We start from the raw sequence: 6,494 nt of genomic DNA, 5'->3' as shown, positions 1-6,494 counted from the left end.
TATCATGCTTAGGGCGTCGACTTCCAGGACCCCTGTAGTTCTTCTTGCATTTCCTCTTTCATTTGACCACTCATAATTATGGTATGCAACCCTTTCTAGGAGTTCAAGTGCTTGTGGTACTGTTTTCTCTATTCGATCACCCTCTGCAGCTGAGTTAACTATGCTCCTTGTAGAGGGTAGTAATCCATTATAGAAATTTTGTACTAATAGCCAATCTTCTATGCCATGGTGTGGACATTCCCTTTGCAGGTCTTTATATCTTTCACATGCGTCATAGAGTGATTCTCCTTCCTTTTGTCTGAAGGTGTTGAGCTCAAGCCTCAGCATTGCAGTCTTTGCAGGTGGGAAATACCTTGCTAGAAAAGCTTGAGAGAGGTTTTCCCAAGTAGTGAATGTTCTAGCTGGTCGAAAAAGTAACCACTTCCTTGCTCTGTCCCGAAGGGAGAATGGGAATGCTCTGAGTCTTATTGCTTGATCAAACACTCCATTCATCTTGAATGTATCACATAGGGCAAGAAAGCACTGGAGGTGATAGTGTGGGTCTTTTGTGGGTGAACCTACAAACTGGGTTTGTTGAATCATTTAGAGCCATACTGGTTTTAATTCAAAGTTATTAGCTTCTACTGTGGGTCTAGTGATACTGGGTTGAAATCCTTGGACAGATGGAGCTTCGTAATCACTCAAGAGTCTTGGTCTGTCATTATTATCGGCCATGGTTGGAATTTCTGGATCTTCTTGACCGTGCTCTTGATGTTTCCTTTCCCTCCTGATAGCTTTCAGAGTTCTATCTATCTCCAGATCATAGTCCAAAATTTCTTCTGGCTTTGTTTTGGTCATGTACCAGGTCAGGCACCTGAGAGAAAAGAAAAGAAATACAACCAGTAAAATAAAATTAAATAATAAATATAATTGCCTAAATCAGCTAAATCACCTATCGCTTGATATTACTAAAACTAAAAAAAATTCCCCGGCAACGACGCTAAAAACTTGTTTCTCTATTTTGCAATCACTGCAAGTGCACGTATCGCTAACAAGTAATAAAGTGATAAGTAGAGTATCGTTCCCACAAGGAATTTTGTTTAGCAAGTATCAATCTACACAGAAATTTTGACTGTCTAGGCTATCAAATACTTAGGGAATGAAGTTTGTTAACTTTAAACACTAAAAAGGTAAACTTAAAACGAAATAATTTATTTTAAGCAATTTTGGAATTAAGATTTTACACTTGAATCTTACTAGGGATATTATCTAACTTAATTACTAGATTGATGGTCATTTTCCTTGATGGAAATCAGTCCTAAGCTATTCTAAATCCTCTCTCAAGGCATCTAGGGTGTATTCTAATTAACTCGATCCCTACTTTCGTGGTGATAAAATTAATTAAAATCCTTTAAGACTTTTGACTAATTTTTATGTTCCACAAAGGTATCAGCCTATGTCTGGGTCAGAATTCCTAGGTTTAAGATCTTGATTTTCTAATGTTAATCTTCACCTCTCAGTCCTTCAATTAACATCTATAATCATGGCTAAGTGGGTACTAGCACATAGCATGCATTAAGATCACAAGAAATTAAATCAAGAAATGAATCTCAAATCTAATAAATAAAACTCAGTGTTCATCCATAATAATAATTACAAGAGCTACTCTCCCAAATCCAGAATAAAAAAACTACTCACTCATGGTGAGTTCAGCAAATATCATGGTAAAAGGTGAAAATAATAAAAAGAGAGTTATGCAGAAGAAATAAAATAATAATAATAATCTATCTAAGGAGATGAAACGAAGGAACCAAAGAGAGTTTGCAGCTTTGATCTTGTGGGGCTTCAGTTGGAAAACTTCTTTTGGTACTGATGTAGAGCCCAACAGTAGCAACCTTCAACAGCAGTTTCGATGACAGTGACCGACCTCGATCCTCTTCCTGATGTTTTCTTTTCAATTTATATTGGTTGCTCTAGGGTTAGGTCATTTTGAGTCTAAAAGGCTTTAGGAGTTTCGTTTGAATTAGAAAACAGGAGGAGAATTTGAGTTACAAAACTGGCTGCAGCACAGTACATGGCCCGTGTGTCACTACACGGGTCTCGTAATATAGTGCCGTGTAACTTGCTGGAGGAGAATTGCGAAATTTTGTTTTAGCACAAAAAGTTACACGAGCCTGCGCCAACTACAAGGACTTGGTTACATGGGTCGTGTACTGTTGTTCCCATAAGATTCTTCAAGCTTGTGCCCGGCAGAGACTTACATGGGTCTCCGCAGATTACATGGGTCTACTTACATAACCCGTGTACTTGTGTTTCTCATTGGTTCTATTGGCTTTCTTCTAGCATAGAGTTACATGGGTCTGGGGATTGGTTTACACGACCCGTGTACTTTGTATCAGCAGCAATTCCCTGTTTCTTGACTCCTCCAAGCTTTCCTTTGCACTCCCATACTTTGGTGATTCACCCAAACACCTGAAATGATGTAGAAAACATGGAATTAAAGGCTTGACAACCAGAATTACAAAAACTAATGAAATCAACTACTATGTATGAAAATACTTGCCTAAATGCTATGAATTAGAATACAAATGTGCTTAAAAACATCTATATAATTCAAGTGTATCACTTAAGTAAACTTGATTTCCATGTTGAGATAAGTAAATTGATGAAGAAATTTTGAGGTTTTAATGAGTTATTGGAGGGTACTATTTTTGGCAGCCATGAAATCTCATGGTTAATGAATTATTCTTACATATATTTATTAGGAATTAGTGTTGATTAGGTGAATTTGATGTATAGATAAATTACTTCCTATGTATGTATATTGAACACTTGAAATTAGGACTTTGGGAAGTGTATTAGAAAGCCTTGGCATATGGCCAAATTCAGCAGCCTTGAATTTTATGGATTAATGTTTGATTTCATGAATTCAAATGAATTATGGTATTGATGGATTGAGGGCAGTATATGGAAGTAATGGTTGGAATTGTATGTAATAAAAGTAAGTGATTTCATGTATATGTGAATGTGGAATGTAACTTTGAGAATTAAAGTTGTAATATGTGAATTGAAAATGTGTATATTCTATCCAAAATGACCATGTTGAGATGTGATGAATGATGTTAGTATCTTATAAATCTAGAAATTTGGTAAGGAAAGTTAAGGTGAAGCAAGGAGGATGTGTAATGGTTGTGTATTTGATAAAGTGTATAAGGGCAATATACAATTGATCTTATAATCTAATTTGTGTGACCCCAATTGGTATGAAGCCAATTGGAGGTAAAACTAGACTCAATATGGACCAACTTTCATATAGAAAGCTTGCCAAAATTCTGTCTAGAAAAAGATCTCAAACTTGACCTAATTCGAAATTGGTAAATTGGCAAACCCAAAATTTGACCATACGAACAGTAGCCATTCAATTGGCCATAACTCACTCAAAACAAGTCCAAATGACCTGAAATTTATATCAATGGAAAGCTTAGACATAGGGCTACATCTTTTGTGAAGATCATGGAACCTAGAAATGCCATTTACTAAGTCAAATTCATTGCCCAAGTTGGGTTACAAAAACCGACCGAATTGACTTAGACCTAAAAATGACCTAAACTTTGCAATATAAGTGCAACTTGACCAGCAATAGTAAAATGACCATAACATGGTCCAGAAAACTCCAAATGACATGAAATCAATCTTAAAATTTCAATAAGACATAGATCTACAATATTGGTAATTTGACCAAAACCCAGAAATCAAGGGAACTAGGTCAATTAACTTGATTAATTTGGCACACTAAATCTAGAATTGGAACATTTGACTATTAAGTCCAGAAAATTGAAATAGGCATATCTCCCACAAGAAGTCTCCAAATATTAATGATCCATACCAATCTGGAAAGCTAAGAAAGAGACCTAAAACTTTGTTTTAGACAACTTTCTCAAATTATAAATGTACAAGGTCAGAACTTAAGGTCAAAGCCATTGACCTAATTAAGGACCATGCCAATATAAGACCTTTGAGTCTAAGTCAACAATTTGACTATAAATAATTCTATAAAACTTGACAAATTAGAAGTAAAATTTCTGATTGACCCTAAGACATAGGGCAACAATATTTATGAAGAATGCTAGACCTCAATAAGATTACAAAGAGTCCAAATAAATTAGTAAAGTCAGAACCGAAAATACCTAATAAGGAAGTCAAAATTTAACTTTAACCTATTTATGGTTAAATGATCATAACTTAAGTTATACAACTCCAAATAGAGTGATTCAAAAAGGAAATTAAAGAAGACACAATAAGAAACAATTTAATGAAGAGAAATCTATCAAATCTACATTGTAGCATGGTCCAATATATAGTAAACATTGGCCATGAAATCTGAATAATTACAATAAAATGCAATAAGCTTTTAAATGAAATTGGCAACATATATCAACATGTGAGGAATTAAAAATGAAACATATTAGTTATAACACCCCTATTTGCATAGCCTAGTATATTTCACTGTTCCGGTGACCGGTGTCGGTCCGGACAAATAAGAGAAGTAGAACCGTGTCTAAGACAACTAGATAAGCCTTGAACACAACTAATTAGTAACTGTCAATTAGTTAAGTATAAATAAGAAAAACAGAACATAAGAGGTTAACTGAGCCGAGAGTCACAGCGATGGGTGACCTTCTCGGGAACGACTGCGAGGTCGATTTAAACTCAAATTTTGAACCGTAAAATGTGACGTCGCGGTCCTTAGGACTATTGTGAACACAGTGGAAAATAGAAAATCATGAACAATAATTTTTAAGTAGGTCAAATAATTAGGTCAGGGATCCGGAAGAAATATTAAATTATTTGCACACCGGATCGAATTGGCGAGGGGAAATTTGGTCAATTGACCCCTGGAGCTGACTTCTGACCTAACTGTCAAATAAAATTGGAGGAAAGAAAATTTTGAAATCAAGAATTAAATTAAAGAACTAAAGAAAAAAAAATAAGTGAAAAACAAAATAGGAAAAAGAAAAAGTTGAAAAAGTGAAAAAGGTTTATTACATCATGCATGATATCATGCATGATGCAATAAACTTAATAATTAAGAATTTAAAATTTATGGGATAATTATGTATTAATTTAGCTAAAATTTATAAAGGAAAAGAAAAGAAAAGAAAAAAGTTGTCACACCCTACTCCCCTGTAAGATGTAACATGATCCCGTAGTACACCTAATGAATTACCGTACTTCGCCTACCGATAACCCATTAGATATACTACAAGGGATTTTAAAACAATTTTCATGAAATTTAAATCATCGATTAAAATCTGGTGTTATAAAATTTTTTCAAAATTTCGGCAAAGTGCTGGCTGTATTTTGAGAAAACAATTCTTCAATCATGTAAAAGAAAATGCTCCCAATATGTTTTCTCAAATACAACTCCAATAAACTTTATTTCAATTCATAATTCAATTCTCAATAAACAATCAATTCATTTTCAAACTACTCTCATCATAAAGAAACATTTCATTGATTACAAGACTCAAAATTTATAATACAAAACTATTCAAGTAAATAAAATCTCAACTTTATATTTACAATGATTTACATTTAATTACATACCCAAATAATTTACAAGAGTTTTTATACAACTGCTCAAATAATTTACATACATATTATTACATGCATACATCAAAACCTATGTACATGGGTATACCTATGATATACCTGGAGCTGATCTGAATGTATCTTCAAAGAAATTTACTCACTGCTCTATGCTCTTTTTACATGTGACAGCATACAAAGCTATCGCTGAGTGGTGAACTCAGTGGTGCACAACTCTAATTTAAAACATAGTACAATATACATTGACAAAATTTACAGTAAATAATTTGGAAATCTGAATACTCATCAACTTCCAAAACTCAAAATATTCATTGCCAATAATGTAAATCATTTGTATAAATGACTTCGATCACAAAATTCAATTTATCAAATCATGACTAACCATTTAAGTAATTCCAACAAAATCAATTATACATAAACCATAATTGAAATCACAATTCTTTACTATTCAAAAGCCATTCTGTATCTCAAAAATCATTATGCATCTCAAAAATCATTATGTATCTCAAAAATTAATCTTTATCTCACTAACTATGCAAGACTAATCCAAAAGGGCCATATTCGATGTGATTCTAACTCCCTATGGTCGGGGAGGTCGAATCAGATTCTAACACCCTATGGTCGGGGAGGTCGAATCATCGTGCACAGCACCATCACAATAATGAATCTTCCGCAAGGGCCATAACGATAAAATAAACTTAGATCTAACCTCAAATCAGAGGAAAATCTAAGCCTGTACACGTACCATGGTAATCAAAACACAACTAACTCCATTGTCTTCTCAACAAATGTGAGAGACGAGTAATAACCTAGTCAAGCATCTATAGTGAGATATAAAACAATATCACAATCCTTTTAGTGAGCATAAATCACAATATAATTCAATTCAAAGTCAATTCCAATAT

At 33.8% G+C, this 6,494-nt stretch overlaps 1 non-coding gene across 1 annotated transcript; it reads left to right on the top strand.

Annotated features, from left to right (window-relative positions):
• The first annotated feature begins 220 nt into the window (after nt 1-220).
• LOC131178219 (small nucleolar RNA R71) lies at nt 221-327 on the top strand. The gene has a single exon (XR_009147352.1). It is a non-coding gene; the product is annotated as a small nucleolar RNA R71 (small nucleolar RNA).
• The last annotated feature ends 6,167 nt before the right edge of the window (nt 328-6,494 follow it).

This window comes from Hevea brasiliensis, chromosome 2 (assembly GCF_030052815.1).
Source record: "Hevea brasiliensis isolate MT/VB/25A 57/8 chromosome 2, ASM3005281v1, whole genome shotgun sequence".
NCBI lineage: Eukaryota > Viridiplantae > Streptophyta > Magnoliopsida > Malpighiales > Euphorbiaceae > Hevea > Hevea brasiliensis.
This window is presented reverse-complemented; position numbering and strand designations above follow the sequence as displayed.